The sequence below is a fragment of the Saccopteryx bilineata genome, chromosome 11 (assembly GCF_036850765.1).
Source record: "Saccopteryx bilineata isolate mSacBil1 chromosome 11, mSacBil1_pri_phased_curated, whole genome shotgun sequence".
NCBI lineage: Eukaryota > Metazoa > Chordata > Mammalia > Chiroptera > Emballonuridae > Saccopteryx > Saccopteryx bilineata.
In genome coordinates this window covers 21,452,743-21,469,833 of record NC_089500.1, presented here as the reverse complement: position 1 = coordinate 21,469,833, position 17,091 = coordinate 21,452,743, and the positions used below count along the sequence as shown (strand labels likewise).

The window sequence follows — 17,091 nt, the reverse complement described above, 5'->3', positions numbered from 1 at the left end:
TCTGACTTCCTCCCTGTTTCCAGCTTCGGAAAAATGAAAAAAATAAAAATAAAAAAATATATATATATAAACTTTTAAAATAAAAGTTAAAACTAAAATGGGGGCAATCATATCTGCTCTCACCATTTTGTCAGATTTGAAAAATCGCAAAGTGCCATCCAAGGAGAAGGGGTTTCATAGCTAATGAGGCACAGGAACAATTGTGCAGGTCAGGATTTATAATCGGGTTGATATTTTGAAATGTCACAGCTCTGTCGTACATGCTCAATCTTCCAAATTGTTTGTGCTTATTTAGCATAAGTTGTTACAAAATTGGGGAAACATTCATGCTACCCCCCCCCAGATCTAAGAATAGCCAAAACAACTGAATAACAAACTGGCAGGGAACTTGTTTTACCAAATATTAAGATTTTGCAGAACACTGTATAAATTAAGTGCAGTGTTGGCACAGAGGAAAGAAATACACCAATAGAATCAAACAGAGGGCCCAGCGGAAACTTAAATGGAACCCTAAAATGTGACAATCATTGAAGAAGGCACACACTCTAAATGAATGAGGTTGAGATGACTGGTTATCTAAAGGGAAAAAATAATGTTAAATGTAATTTTGGGAAGAGGAGAGAGAGCTGAAACAAATAGCAAAACATTAAGATTTCAGATTTTATAAGCTAAGAGCTGGGTAAACACAGGTTAGTTGATAGACTAGAGGGTGAGGGATGGGAGTGGGATTAAGCCAAGGAGACCAACTGAAAGTCATTGCAATTGCAAGGAGAAGAGATGATGTGTATTTAAATTAAAAAATGGTGTCAGTGAAGATAGAGACACTTGTCCCACATCACATGGCTTCGGCTTGTTCAGCAAATGTCTCTAAGGGAGACTGGATTAGATCTAGTGACTGGCCGGATTTTGCTGATCAGAGAAAAGAAGAGTCAATGGACCTCAGGTGCCCAGCCTGGAAGACTGGAAATAGAGCCAGTATTAATTAACCCTTCGAGTAGTACGAAAGTTCATGTACGTCTTTGTGCCTCCTGACCATACAGAGTACGATTGTAACAAATATTTTTATTTTAAAAATGTGTAAAGCAACATTTAAAAAAGGCAAATGTATGTTCTTCTCGTTTTCATAACTTGGTTATCAAACAAACAGGATTTTAAATTAATAAAACTATCACTGGAACTAATTTTATTTTATTTTTTTAATTAATTTTAATGGGGTGACATTGATAAGTCAGGGTACATATGTTCAGAAAAAACATCTCTAGGTTATTTTGACATTTGATTATGCTGCATTCCCATCACCCAAAGTCCAATTGTCTTCCGTCACCTTCTAACTGGTTTTCTTTAATTTTATTTTTTGAAAACAAACTCACTCCTGGAGGTCAGTGAGCATGAAATAAACTCACTACTGAAAGGGTTAATAGCTAGTAAGTCTTACTGGATTAAGAACAGCTCTCGGTAGGATATAATTATTTCCATGGCGAATATGCTTGAATCTAAGACTGCTTGTAGATGGAGATGTCCAGTAAGCAGCAGTGAATACAGGTCTGTAGTTCAAGAGAGAATCGGAGCTGGAAACAGAGTTGGAGAGTCCTGGGTGGATGGAATTCAGCCCCCTGTTATGTGCTAGTGTCCCCTCTCCTCATGTCCCATCACAGAATTGTCATAATCAACAGTAACTACTTCTTGTTTCGTCACCAGGGTATAAACCCTGGGAAGATGGAGACCGTGGCTTGTTCTCAGTTGTAACCATAGTATCTGGCACATACAAGGTCTTTTATTCAGGATCTAGCGAAGGGAAGATGATCAAGGACAGAACCTCTGAGAACAGCAAAACCTACAGGACAGCCAGCAAGGGAAGACCATGAAAGGAGTTGCTAAGTAACCATCAGAGAACGAGGAGAACCACATTTGTGCATTCCAGGAGCCAAATGGAGAGAGTCTAGAGTGGCCAAGATGTTCCTTTCCTGGATAGGTTTTCCACCTGCCTTGTCCCAACTCTTTCTAGAGAAATTCCCAGTCCGCCGTCCAGACACCACATTACTCCCCTGCCCTACAGAGGCTGACATGCCAAGGATGGACACCTGACCTTCAGCTCTGTCCGTGCATCAGTGGGGAGGTTTCTAGAGAAAATGGGCGGGAGGGGGTCAGCAGCCCCATGACTAGCCAAAGCCATGTGACAAAGCCCTGAGCTAGCACCATATGACATTTATTAGGGGGCAGAGCCTTTGGGTAAGAAGAAGCAGCTGGTGATAGAGGGACAGAACGAAAGAACCACGGAGGCAGCCTCTACTTCTGATAACTTTCCAGCCCGTGCAAGACCTGCCCTGACTGCAGATTGCATGATAGCTAATAAACCTCCTTGTTTCTTGAACAAGTCTGAGTGGACTTCTGTCCTTCTGCCTACCCATCTCCAATTGGAACTATATCTATTATAAGCATTTTAAGGGAAATCAAATGTCTATGGACTCAAAAAAAAATCTCTCCCTTTATAGGAGATTGTCAACAAAATTTCTTCTCATATTAAAAATATAATCTTCGCTTGCACTTGAAACACCCCTGTTTAGAATTTTGAAGTTAAAGGGACCTGAGAATGTGCCAGGGAGGGAATTGATTGCCTGCGGCCATGTGCTACTTAATGGCTGGAAAGGACTCCGTTCCAGAACCCCTGACTCCCAATCTAGGCATCTTGCCACAAGCTGGCCCCCCATCTCTAAGCTCAGGGAAACAAGTGCCAATCACTGCACAATGGCACTGAGTACTCAGCCCCTCCAAAGCCAGCTGTAGCAGGAAGCGCTCAGACCCAGTGGCTGATTTCTCTGCAGTAAGACCCCTCTACCAGGAAGGTGGCCTAAGCTAATTAAAGCCTGTGTTGGATGGCCTGTGAAGACCACTCCATTAAAGATGAATGCCAGCAAAGTTCTGTTAGGTGAAACCCTGTATTCTTTTTGTGCATTTTTAAAGCCACATCTGGCTCTGAATACATTGACATTCGTGCTGAATGAAAGTGGTGGGATTGTGTTCTCGGCTCGGGGCTCCTGTGAAAGGCGCTCCCAGCTCTCCCAAGCTGGCACAGGATGTCCGGGCCTGGTCGGCTTCCTCCTCCACCACAGAGAGTGCCAACCGAAACACAGCCTCCTGCCAAGACACTGGGACCACGCTCAGATCCAGGCCCTGGGGCAGAAGGCAGACCTCCTGCCAAGTTCTCCGAAGAAGCTGGGCTCCTCCTGGGCTCTCGTCCTGGAAGTGTCCTGACCTCCTCCTCGGAAAGGGGAGCTCAGTCTTCGGATGGTCCCTGACCCAGGTTAGAGCACTGGAAACTGCAGGCCCTCCTCCAGCCCGCCTGGCGCTCCCCAGCCTGGAAAGGCTGGTTTGCGGCATCTGGAAAAGCACTTGCTGGTTTGGTTGAGGTTTGCCCTAGCAGCCGAACTGGCTCCAAATGCCACATTGCCAACTGCCACGTCCTCCACCAGCTGCTCTAGCCCAAAGACACTCAGGGGAGGTGACAAGGAGCCCACCTAACAATACTTGCCTGGTGTTGGCTTTCCTTCCTTCTTTGGAACTCAAAAAATATTTGTTTTTGTGGAATAAATGAAAAAATAAAATAAAAAGTTCTGCCCTGTTGTCTGAAATTCACAGTCTATCTGTCCATGCTGGGCAGACTGGGTGAGAGTGGTCTGAATGAAGTTTTGCTGTGTAATTCTTCACTGGCTATGTGCCAGATTGGTCAGGTTTATGACACCACATCTCTGCCCAAGGTTCTTAGAAAGGGTCAGGAGAATACACCTCTTGTCTACTCTATATGTAGGGAAACTGAGGCTAAAAGAAGCTACAAAGACTCACAACTACGGGAAGAGAGCCAGGAAAAGCAGCAAAGCAGGGCCAGTGTAAGAAAAGGCTCATTGATGAGGTAGACACTCTTCCTGACTTTAGGGAGTTATGTGACTGTTAGGCACTGGGGACACCATGGTGAGGAATATGGAGGGTAGAGAAACTGGAGGTGGGTCCCTTGACAAAATTAACTTGATCAACCCCAAATTTAAACATGCACCCCAGCCTCCAAACCTGGTACTCCTGTATTGGTGCCTTGAGACGCAGCACAAGTGACTCTACTCTGGAAGTGTTCCCTAAGCACTTAGCCCCGTCCTCCTGCATGCCTAGGGAGCGTTCTCCCTCACACAGCCCGAGTCACACTCTCCTGTCCTGTTCTCAGATTCGTTCAGTCTTCTCGCAGCTACATTACTAACCGCTTCTCAAAGGCAGGGACTATGCCCTAGACTTGGAAATCCAATCCCACCCAGTTTCCTAGGAGTTTGACAAATGACAGGGTCAAGAGCACAGCCCCAGGGGAAGGATCAAAGAGAACTGTCATTTGGAACTTGGGGAAGCTGTCTTATTTTCCATACAAATAGATCAGAAGGGTGAAAAAAAATCAATGTCTGAGATAACTGTTGACTTCTCTTCAAGGCAGGGAAGGTGGCTCAGCCATTAGCTTTACACATACTGAACAGACCTGGGATGAGCCACTGGCCAGCTGGCCCAGGTGGAGGCAACCCACAGGGAAACCCAGCCCAGCACAGCAAACATGAGGATTTTCCAGCAGCTCTCCTTCTGGAAACTTCCATCTGTGTTCATTACCCCATGACCATGAGGAACAGACCAGAGAAGCTCGTCCCCACCCTCATATTCCAACCCTGCAATCCTCCCCCGCCCCCACCAGTGGGCTCCTCCCTCCTTGGCATCAGCCATATTAAACACCACAAGGGAGACTCAGAATCAGAGCACCAGGAATTTGGTCCCATCTGTGACCTTGAGCAAGTGATTCCTCTTCTCTGGGTCTCAGTATTTGTGTCTGTAAAACAAAGGAACTGACTAGCCGGTCTCTGAGCAGCCCTGTTGGTCAAATCAGTTTGCAAATATGATATATATATATATTTGCTTGCTTATAGTTTGCATTGGGTGTGGGGGACAGGCTGTAAGCAGGCTAGGTCGTTATAGCCTAAGGCTTAGTTTTAAGACGAAGGCTTTCCCACCCTAAGTGACTTTGTATCAGAGACTTCCTTGTTTGTATATTGGATTAAAGGTTTTGATTTCTATACTATAAAATGGGAGCTTGCTCTCTCTCGGTTCCTGAGATTAGCATTAGAGGAGAGAGCAGAGAAAGGCCACGTGGCGGAGAGGAGAAGCAGCCAAGACGGCCAAGTGCTGAAGGAGAAGCCAGTTTGTGCAGAGTTTGTGCGGGGAGAAGGAGATGGGGAACAGAGGTGAATAAGGTAAGTGAGGTAGAAATTTTTGATTCTAGGAAACTCAGATAAGTCAGTGGCTTTGGGAGCCCTGAATGGAAAGGGAAGGGTTTTCCCACTGTGTATTTCTTGCCCGATGGGTGCAAGCTAGGATAAAGATGATGGCCCACCAGGTCTTGGATCCGTTGTTTCATTACCGTCTGTCCAAATCAAATGTGAACCTGCATGGGCCAGGCGGCTGTGATGGTGGCCGTGGCTACTGGCTTTGCAAGCCCCTTGCTCCAAAAATAGAGTGGTCTAGAATGGCAGGTGGGGTGTTGGTCTGGTTCTCCTTTGGTTGGTTTCCTGATCTGTGTCTTGGCCCTGCATGGCCATCTTTATCTGGGTGGATGATACAATTACCTACACAGGTATTTCCTACCTGGGGAGTTACTATGTGCCCTTCTCCAGGGAGGCCTTGATCCACCTCTGACACCACTGCTTCCAGGCTGAACATTCACTTTTGGTCCAACTGGAAACCCCTCATCAGATATTAATCCTTTCTTATTAAGATGAAAATTCCCCTGGGAAACATGTAAGAGCTGAACCAAACCAAGACAAGTTCAAGATTCTATACTTGGGTCTGAGAAGCCAGTCACCGCGGGACTGTCTGGGGCTGCTTGGCTTAGCAGTAGATGATGGGAACAGCTGAAGATACTGGTGAAGCATCAAGTCAACACCATGACTCGACTATGTCCTCCGGAACAAGGACTGAGTCCTGTGGTGTCAGCACCGGGCAGGGACCCTCACAGAGCTGCATGTGGAGCTGCGACCGCCAGGCAGTCTGGACACAGCTGCTGGGTGTGTCTCACATGCAGACCAGGTAGAGAGAACAGAGTGGGAGCAGAGAGGGGACACTCCCAATCGTCACGGGGATGAGTTTTCCATTTGTGGAGCCCCAGTGGGCAGAACCCAGATAGGTGCTCACCTGTTTCAGTGTGGACTCAGCAGAGGGAAGCCAAGAACCTTGTGGAATGGAGGCTGTCTCAGCAGGAAGTGAGAAGCCTGGTCCTGGGGGCGTGGCGGTGGGCGTTGGCTGAGCACTGGGTGATGGGTGCCTCTGAGAAGGTGAGGTACACACAGGGATGGGATCCTAGGTCTCCTTAAGAGAAGAACTTGCTGCCAAGCCGTGTGTGGCGTAGTCAACACACAGCCCCTTGTCAGCTGTTCAGGGTGGGCCTCAGCCACAGGATACCTTCTCCCCGGGGCTCACCCAGGTGACTGGGAGGGGCGGGGATAAAACACCTGGACCTCAGGGCCTGCTGCAGGTCACCTCGCTGGACAGTACTCCCTTCAGAGCTAGGCTGGCCCAGGCCCTGCTGAGTATACGTCACTATCCTAGGCCTTCCTCTGCCCCTCCAACTCCCCTCAGCCTCTGCCTCTGGAAATCCTACCTGAGACAGAAGGCTACAGCATGGGACAGGCTGCCCTGAGTCCCTAGGTGGTCACGCTGTCATCATTCACTCACACCTGAGTTTGAATAAATTCACTGAACCTCTTTATAGAGAACAAGTTTATACAGGTGTAACTACAGGAAGCAAGGAAGAAAAATGTCACAAGACAAGATTAAAAGAAAACAGATTGAATTGTATACTTTAGATGGGTGAATGATTGGTATGTGAATTATATCTCAAGAAAACTACTTAAAAGTTTTTGTTCTTGCCCTGGCCAGTTGGCTCAGCGGTAGAGCGTCGGCCTAGTGTGCGGAGGACCCGGGTTCGATTCCCGGCCAGGGCACACAGGAGAAGCGCCCATTTGCTTCTCCACCCCTCCGCCGCGCTTTCCTCTCTGTCTCTCTCTTCCCCTCCCGCAGCCAAGGCTCCATTGGAGCAAATATGGCCCGGGTGCTGGGGATGGCTCTGTGGCCTCTGCCCCAGGTGCTAGAGTGGCTCTGGTCGCAACATGGCGACGCCCAGGATGGGCAGAGCATCGCCCCCTGGTGGGCAGAGCGTCGCCCCTGGTGGGCGTGCCGGGTGGATCCCGGTCGGGCGCATGCGGGAGTCTGTCTGACTGTCTCTCCCTGTTTCCAGCTTCAGAAAAATGAAAAAAAAAAAAAAAAAAGTTTTTGTTCTTTTTTTAGAGAAAAGAGACAGTAGCGTTGCTCTGAGGTAGCCAGCCCCTCCCAGGCCGTGCTAGGAGACTCCAGAGCTACAGCCCAATGCCAGAAACTGGAAGGACCCACGCAAGACCCTTGGCTCCCCAGAAGAGCTGTCTGTCCCCGAAGAGCAGATCTGCCATGCCCAGGACACCTGGGGGCACCCATGGCAACACCTTCCTCTTGTGCCACAGGGCACAGAGCCAGACCCTAATGTGCCTAAAACCCAGGTAGGCAAACTTTTTCTTAAGGGGCAGACAGTAAATGTTTTAGGCTCTGTGGGCAACATGATCTTTTTTATAACTACTTAACCCTGCCGAGTAGCACAAACACAACCACAGACAATACCTCAATGAATGAGCATGGTTGTGTCCAATAAAACTTTATGTACAAAAGCAAGCAATGGTCTAGGCTTGGCTTGGGAACTGTAGTTTGCTGACCTCTAGAGTCATGGTCCAGTCTACTTGGAAGTAATTCCAAGCCACAGAATGCAAAGGTTTGCTTTATGTGAGATCTTATCCGGCAGAATGGTGCTGAGTCTTCCACGCCTCCTCAGAGAAATGGGAACAAGTGCCTGCATATATTTGACATAGATTTCTATTTGACTGGAAGAGACTCGTAATATGATTCCTGCTTTCCAGATCCCACATGAGTCTGGAGGCATGTAAATAAACAGACAATTTGCATTCTGTGATATGTTCAGAAGACATGTAGGTACATATGTATGGTTTTGGCATAAAACCATCACTGGCCATTGCCCCCAAGTTTCAGATGGTTAGTTTAGGGACTAGGTCAGCTGTCATTCATGGTGAGCTAATGAAGTGGTATCTTCCACCCATGGTCTTTGCACATCTACAGAAGACTTGACTTTTTTAAATTAACCTTGGAAACGAGGACAAATATAATCCCAGTTTGTCACTGAGCCAGATCCTGCAGGTATTGTTTTGGTGCATGAGCCACAGGGGTATCAACCAGGAAGGGAGGGTGGTCACAGCCATTGTCTGGGAAAGGCCAGGGGCTGGGTGTGGCTGAGATGCCACAGTCCCGGTTCCTGGGCTGCTCAGTACACTTCATTCTGTGTGTTTGCTTTTCCATCTTCGGTGTCATGACACCAACCATGGAGTAACCCAGTGCCCTCCTAGGCCCTGTCTGTGGGTGCCCTCTGGTGGCCTGTCAGCTGAAAAGACCTCTGCCTGAGAACAGGAAGAGGGGAAGGCAGGAGGCTCTGTTGTAGAGATTTCTACCAGCTCCACTTACAGACACAAACTCAGGCCTCCCTGGGGACATCAGAATACATCCAGAGCTGGCAGAAGCAATAATTTTCATTCCTAATCCAATACTCTGTTCTTTCAATGCGGGTGAGTCATACCATCAACCCACCCAAGGGACTTAGCATTCTGAACTGCTTATGGCCGAGAGAGCACAGTGGTGATCTTCTAAAGGCACCTGGCCCAGCAGATCAAAGGAAGGAAGCTGCAGATAAATTTTTCTGGTGAGGAGCCATTTCTCCTTTGCATCTACTGCCCCAGCACTGAGTCACGGCCCTCCAACTCCTGTTCACTCAATGTCTCCTACAGCCGGGGTCACAATGGGAAAGGATAATCTTCCTTCTTCAATGGGAAAGGACAGTCCTCCTCTACGTATTCAATGCACCAAGGAGAGCCATTCCTGGTGAATGCGCTCATTTTGATGCAATAGTGGTTCTAGCTGAAGGTTGCATACTCCTCACCTTTAATGGCCGCCATCCGCATGTTTTCTTTCTCAAAAAGAGGGCACGATCTGTGACCTATTCCTTTAAACTGCACTGATGACATCTGTGACTCCGGCAGGACCCATCCTTGGCTGAGAATGTCGATGCTACTCACCTTTGTACCAGGCCTCCAGCCCAGTTTTCAAAGCCCGTTCCTTGACATCCCCACCCCTGGGACCCACTCTTCCAGTCCCATAATGCGCCCTAATCATCCAAAAATCTGTGTGCACTGAGGTTCAAGTGCCTGTCCCCAGGGAGACTTGCCTTTCCCAGCCTTTGCTGCTTTTAGAAAATGACATTAATCTAGGAGTTGGAAGTACTGGATTTTAATTTCAGTCCTCCTATTGAAGGCCCTGTCAATTTGAACAGCCATTTTCTATAGAATGAGATGAATGGGATAGGTTCTCAACTTGGTCTTCAATTTGGCTGCACATTCGAATCCCCCAGGAAGCATTTTAAAGTACCCTTTGTTGCCTGGGGCCAACCCCAGAGAGTCGGATTAATTTGGTGCCAGACAGCACACAGCACGTGAATTCATTAGAAACTGTAGGTAGTTTGCACATAGAGTCAGCCTGAGCTGTTCAAAGGACCACCACCATCGGGAGATCAGCGGTTCGGGTGGGCAGGAAAGGGAAAGTCTCTGAAGACAGTCCCCAGTACTGTCCACTACTCTTTGCCGGCATGTAAAGCCAGCCCTGGATTCAGAAAATGCATGCAGAGGCCATCTGGAACCAAGAGAAAAGCACAGACAGTAAGGCTTGAAGTAATTAAGGAGAAGCAGAGCCGTTGCTGGCCTCCAGAATGGCGGTGTGGCCTCCATCAGATCTGGCGTGAATGGCAGCAGCATCATGTTTAGCAGTTAGATCATCCTATAGCTAATGATGGGTTTGCAGGAAAAGTACAGGGGCCTGAATCCAGACAAGTTCGGAGCTGGCTTGGGCCTGGAAACACCATGATAACTGGTCCTTTCCCGCCACCCCTCTCCACATATCCAGAAAATTTAGCAAGGTCCTGTAGCACACAGGTTAACCATATGGCCCCCTGATCGAGGCTACCTGGGCTCAAACTCTAGCTCTACCGTTTATCAGTCATGTAGCCTCAGATGTGTTACTTAACCCCACGGTGCTTTGTAAGATGAAAACAATAATAGACTCTATATCTAAGGATTGTTTTGAAAATTAAATGGATGGTACCTGAGAGGTGTGCAGCACTTGGAACGCGCTGGGGGTGGGGGTGGGGAACCTCCTGCTGTACCAGAGATTATCATTCCAGAGAGACCTCCTGCTGGGCTGAGATTATCATTCCGGAGAGACCGCCTGCTGGGCTAGGGATCACCATTCTGGAGAGACCTCCTGCTGGGCTGAGATTATCATTCCGAGATACCTCCTGCTGGGCTGAGATTATCACTCCAGAGAGACCTCCTGCTGGGCTGAGATTGTCATTTGGGAGAGACCTCCTGCTGGGCTGAGATTGTCATTTGGGAGAGACCTCCTGCTGGGCTGAGATTATCATTCTGGAGAGACCGCCTGCTGGGCTGAGATTATCATTCTGGAGAGACCTCCTGCTGGGCTGGGGATCACCATTCTGGAGAGACCTCCTGCTGGGCTGAGATTATCATTCTGGAGAGACCTCCTGATGGGCTGGGGATCACCATTCTGGAGAGACCTCCTGCTGGGCTGGGGATCACCATTCTGGAGAGACCTCCTGATGGGCTGGGGATCACCATTCTGGAGAGACCTCCTGCTGGGCTGAGGATCACCAGTCTGGAGAGACCTCCTGCTGGGCTGAGATTATCATTCTGGAGAGACCTCCTGCTGGGCTGAGGATCACCATTCTGGAGAGACCGCCTGCTGGGCTGGGGATCACCATTCTGGAGAGACCTCCTGCTGGGCTGAGATTATCACTCCAGAGAGACCTCCTGCTGTGCTGAGATTATCATTCTGGAGAGACCTCCTGCTGGGCTGGGGATCACCATTCTGGAGAGACCTCCTGCTGGGCTGAGATTATCATTCCGGAGAGACCTCCTGCTGGGCTGGGATTATCATTCTGAGAGACCTCCTGCTGGGCTGAGATTATCATTCCAGAGAGACCTCCTGCTGGGCTGAGATTATCATTCCGAGATACCTCCTGCTGGGCTGGGATTATCATTCTGGAGAGACCTCCTGCTGGGCTGAGATTGTCATTTGGGAGAGACCTCCTGCTGGGCTGAGATTATCATTCTGGAGAGACCTCCTGCTGGGCTGAGGATCACCATTCTGGAGAGACCTCCTGCTGGGCTGAGATTATCATTCTGGAGAGACCTCCTGCTGGGCTGAGATTATCATTTTGGAGAGACCTCCTGCTGGGCTGAGGATCACCATTCTGGAGAGACCGCCTGCTGGGCTGGGGATCACCATTCTGGAGAGACCACCTGCTGGGCTGAGATTATCACTCCAGAGAGACCTCCTGCTGGGCTGAGGATCAAGTCTGGAGAGACCTCCTGCTGGGCTGAGATTATCATTCTGGAGAGACCTCCTGCTGGGCTGAGATTATCATTCTGGAGAGACCTCCTGCTGGGCTGAGGATCACCATTCTGGAGAGACCGCCTGCTGGGCTGGGGATCACCATTCTGGAGAGACCTCCTGCTGGGCTGAGATTATCACTCCAGAGAGACCTCCTGCTGGGCTGAGATTGTCATTTGGGAGAGACCTCCTGCTGGGCTGAGATTATCATTCCGAGATACCTCCTGCTGGGCTGGGATTATCATTCTGGAGAGACCTCCTGCTGGGCTGAGATTGTCATTTGGGAGAGACCTCCTGCTGGGCTGAGATTATCATTCTGGAGAGACCCCCTGCTGGGCTGAGGATCACCATTCTGGAGAGACCTCCTGCTGGGCTGAGATTATCACTCCAGAGAGACCTCCTGCTGGGCTGAGGATCAAGTCTGGAGAGACCTCCTGCTGGGCTGAGATTATCATTCTGGAGAGACCTCCTGCTGGGCTGAGATTATCATTCTGGAGAGACCTCCTGCTGGGCTGAGGATCACCATTCTGGAGAGACCGCCTGCTGGGCTGGGGATCACCATTCTGGAGAGACCTCCTGCTGGGCTGAGATTATCACTCCAGAGAGACCTCCTGCTGGGCTGAGATTGTCATTTGGGAGAGACCTCCTGCTGGGCTGAGATTATCATTCTGGAGAGACCCCCTGCTGGGCTGAGGATCACCATTCTGGAGAGACCTCCTGCTGGGCTGGGATTATCATTCTGGAGAGACCTCCTGCTGGGCTGAGATTATCATTCCAGAGAGACCTCCTGCTGGGCTGAGATTATCATTCTGGAGAGACCTCCTGCTGGGTTGGGGATCACCATTCTGGAGAGACCTCCTGCTGGGCTGAGAGTGTCATTTGGGAGAGACCTCCTGCTGGGCTGGGATCACCATTCTGGAGAGACCTCCTGCTGGGCTGGGGATCACCATTCTGGAGAGACCTCCTGCTGGGCTGGGATTATCATTCTGAGAGACCTCCTGCTGGGCTGAGGATCACCATTCTGGAGAGACCGCCTGCTGGGCTGGGGATCACCATTCTGGAGAGACCTCCTGCTGGGCTGAGATTATCACTCCAGAGAGACCTCCTGCTGGGCTGAGATTATCATTCTGGAGAGACCTCCTGCTGGGCTGAGGATCACCATTCTGGAGAGACCTCTTGCTGGGCTGGGCTTATCATTCTGAGAGACCTCCTGCTGGGCTGAGATTATCATTCCAGAGAGACCTCCTGCTGGGCTGAGATTATCATTCCGAGATACCTCCTGCTGGGCTGAGATTATCACTCCAGAGAGACCTCCTGCTGGGCTGGGGATCACCATTCTGGAGAGACCTCCTGCTGGGCTGAGATTATCATTCCGGAGAGACCTCCTGCTGGGCTGAGATTATCATTCTGGAGAGACCCCCTTCTGGGCTGAGGATCACCATTCTGGAGAGACCTCCTGCTGGGCTGAGATTATTATTCTGGAGAGACCTCTTGCTGGGCTGAGATTATCATTCCGGAGAGATCTCCTCCTGGGCTGAGATTATCATTCTGGAGAGACCTCCTGCTGGGCTGAGATTATCATTCTGGAGAGACCTCCTGCTGGGCTGGGATTATCATTCTGGAGAGACCTCCTGCTGGGCTGAGATTGTCATTTGGGAGAGACCTCCTGCTGGACTGGAATGGGAATCTGAAGACCTGGCTTTTCATCCAGCTCCACCTTTGTCCAGTTGTGTGTTCTAGGGTAGAGCCTCCCTTCTGTGTGTCTAGGACACTCTATTCCAGGTACTGGATAGGACTAACTCCTTACTCTAAAATCCTCCACCGATTCCCATTGACCTCATGATAAAGTCCCAGTTCCTACACTTGGCCTGTAATGCTGCTGGTGCCCCCAGCCCCCGCCTGTCTCTTGGGTGGTAGGTGGTCTCATAAAGCATCATCATACCATGTCCCTCCTCTGCTCAGAGGCCCTTGGCACAGCCTGCTGAGCCCCACAGCCTGACCCCAGCTCCAGCCACTCTCCCTCTCCTTCCCTGCACACGGCACTCCGGACTCTTGGTTATTCCCAAGATGCCACCTTTTCCTGCCTCAGGGTCTTTACACCTGCTGTTCCCTGTCTGGAGCCTGCTTGGCTCAGGCTCACCCTTTTCAGGTCTCTGTTCAATAAATAAGAAATGACAAAGTCAAGGGGTTTATGATATAAGGGGTGGGCAAGGGACACACGAAGCAGGGCAGAGAAAGATGGAGACTTCTATGTAACCACAGCAGAAGCAATGGATTTAGCTTCATTAAGCAGCCTGGAGTGCTTCTGCAGCCGCGGACTGGGTCAGCGGGGACTGGAGTCATTCCAGAAGCTTTGAATATGAGAGTCTTTCCTGGCCACCCGGCCTATGTACCACACTGCCCCCCACCCTACTTTACATTTATGAACAGCCCTGCTGTCCCTAATTGATTATATATCTGTTTATGGTCTGTCTCCTCTCCCACAGGGGAGCCAGAGGGCAGGGACTTGGGCTCCCCACTGAGTCCCCAGCTCTTGCAGCCATGCTGTGCACAGGCAAGGGGTCCAGAAACATTGTTGAATGCAGAAGGATGCTGTCTTGCCTACTACAGAAAGTTGTGTTTTTGAAAGGAACTCATCAATGAAGACATATCTGAACCTAAAAAAAATAACCTCTTTTACAGGTGATGTCAGGCATGGAGACAGATGGGTGAGGGGGATATTTTAGGAGCAGTGGAAGCATTCCTTGCCTAAGTCCTTAGACCAGGACATGAGGACAGTACCCACCACCTGTGAGCACAACGAACAGAAGACCTTGGAAAACCATTTAGCTCAGGCCCCGTCTCACCTGGAGGGACTGAGCCCCGACTTTAGGCCTGATGGCTGGTCCTGCCTACAAGGCCTCAACAGAGGAGGCAGCATAGGCTCACCACGCCCACCCTGCCCACCATTAGCCCTAGAGGTGCTGGGAAGCCACAGGAGGCTGGTGGCTGCCTGGGTTTTTCCGCTGTGGGCAGGGTGCTTCTCTTTATTTCTTACTTCTGCCCTGCATTACTTGAATACTCAATGACTTCCAAAATGAAGCCACGTGGTCTGATGGCAGATCTCTGTGAGATGAGGGAGGGTATGGAGCCCTTTAATTGTCCTCACAACAGTTCTGAAAATAGAGTCCTTTTTATTCAAAGCTTAATTCAGTTAATGTTCCCAATATAAATGAATAATCTAAAGCATAAGCGAATTCTCTCGCAGGCTGTGCTGACAGTGTTCCTCTGCTCTATTTAAAGGCCCTTCCTGGGCAAAGCTAAGCTCAGCTTTCCCCAAACCCACTTTAAAGTCCCCCACCCTGAGGCACTGCACTGATTTCCCTTGGGTGCAGTGAGTCCTGGGGAGGGACAGCGAGAAGCACCTGCCCATCCATCCAGGCTCCCAGACTAGTGCCCTATGTCCAGACCAAGCTGGTCTGGGGGGACCCAGGAGAAGCCATGGTCCCCAGAGGCTTCCAAGGAGTAAACAAGAGGTGGGCAGGGGATACTCATGAAACAGAACAAAGCAAGATAGAGAATTATTATGTCCATAAACATAGCAGGAACAGCTGAATTGACTTTATGAGATAGCCTGGGCATGCTTCTGGAGAGAAAAGGAGCAGGGTGGGCTGGTGCCATTCAGGAAGCTTTAAGAGCCAGCTCAAAGCCCACTTCTCCTAAGGAGGCTTCTCCACAGCAGGGAGAGGTCGCCTCTGCAGTTCTGAGTGTGCTGGTCCCAGTCTGCACCTCTGGGAAGGTACTGAGCCATCACCACCTTCTCCTGTGATTATTCAGGTACCAGGTGAATCACCCCCCACCCAAGGAAACCTGCTCTGGCCCTGGCAGGAAGCCTGTCTGTGCTCCATTGCTCCCTCCATTGTATACTGAGCATAATATAGCAGTATTTACTGGTTAGGCATCTGTGTCCCTCACCAGGCCTAATGCACATCGGTTTAGTTCATTGCCGTATGCCCCTAGCACAGTGTGGTGCTTAGACCATGACAGGCCCTCAGTCAATATTTGTTGAATGAAGTAATTGCCCCTGCCAGAATGCAATATCTAGATGCACAGGGCCATGCTTTATACTCTTTGTATTCTTACCTGTACCTATCAAAGTGTTAGCACTCTGTAACTATTTGCTGAGTGAATAAATGATGAATGAGTGAATTAATTAATTAATTAATGGAAGACTTCATAGTAGAGATGGGACTTAAACTGGGCCTTCAGGATGAGGCAATCCAGAAAGTTTCAGGAGGAATAACTGTGGTTAATTTTATTAAGCTCTTATTGTGGTCCAACTCCCCTGATAGGGCCTCTCAGATTAGACCTGGTTAACAATAAAAAAATCCACCCAGAGGCATAATAAACTAGGCCTGCTGCCTCAGTTCTAGGTCTGTACCAGCCACATCCACACCCAGAGGTCATCCTTAATCCCCAGAGCCCAGCACAGCGCCTGGCACATGGCAGGGTCCTCCTGAATACGTGTTAAATGGAATACATGATCTCCAACTCATTGTTCAATATCTCGCAGCCCACAAGACTGGAACATCCAAGATTGTGGGTTTAGGGGAAATGTGTGCAGAAGCAGAAACCCAAGCAAAAGTGCCCTCAACCTCTGGGCTAGGTTCCGCAGCCTAGGGCTCTGCAGAAGTAAAAGGATTCTAAGTCTCAGGCACCACACTTGTCAAGTACAAGCTATACAACACTTGTTCTGAAGGCCTGTCATACACTAGCCCTAGAGGTGAGGGCTGTCCCCTTGCAGCCGAGTGATGAGGAGTCCAGCCCAGCCCCTCATGGCTGACATGTAACCCAAGTGAGGATGGATGGGCAGAGTGGCGTCTGGTTGGGATACAAGGGCAAGTTGTCTGAAGGCCTCACAAGGCTCATCCATCTTAGTGAGCAGTGGGTCATCCTGGTTCCCAGAATGGCAAAATCTAATTTCTTCCAGAGAATCTGATCCATACGTAGTTTGAGCTAAAATATTCCAAATGCAGGAAAGTTACTGCAAAGGGAGACATAATGTTACCTTTCCTCCATCCACACCTCTTTCCCCAGTAGAATGAGAGAGAGAGAGAGAGAGAGAAGAGAAGAGAAGACAGCAGTTAGATTTTGCCCCCACGCCACCCCAGTCTGCATTGCTGGAAAGTCCCTGTGGGTTCACCAGATGATGCAGGTGCTGCTGGCCAGAGACTTCTCCGGGAAACTGGCTCCCAAGTTCATCAGCCCGGAGAGCAGCAGTGAGCCAGCCATTTTCCCCCGTGCCCCATGTAACTGTGGAGCGCCCGGGCAGGATCTGGGGTGGACGATCGGGCGAGGCCACCCTCGCCCCAGTTTTATAACTTTGTCCCTTCCAGGAGTGCTCCAGGGGCTTCCAAGGATTGCTGCCAAGCCACACCCTTGCAGCCAGCCAGGTAAAACACAGCCAGCTCTTAGTTCAGGCAGGCT

General features: G+C 49.7%; 1 non-coding gene across 1 annotated transcript; it reads left to right on the top strand.

The window, feature by feature from the left end:
• Positions 1-6,940: 6,940 nt before the first annotated feature.
• Positions 6,941-7,016, top strand: TRNAT-AGU (transfer RNA threonine (anticodon AGU)). Its single transcript has one exon. It is a non-coding gene; the product is annotated as a tRNA-Thr (tRNA).
• The last annotated feature ends 10,075 nt before the right edge of the window (positions 7,017-17,091 follow it).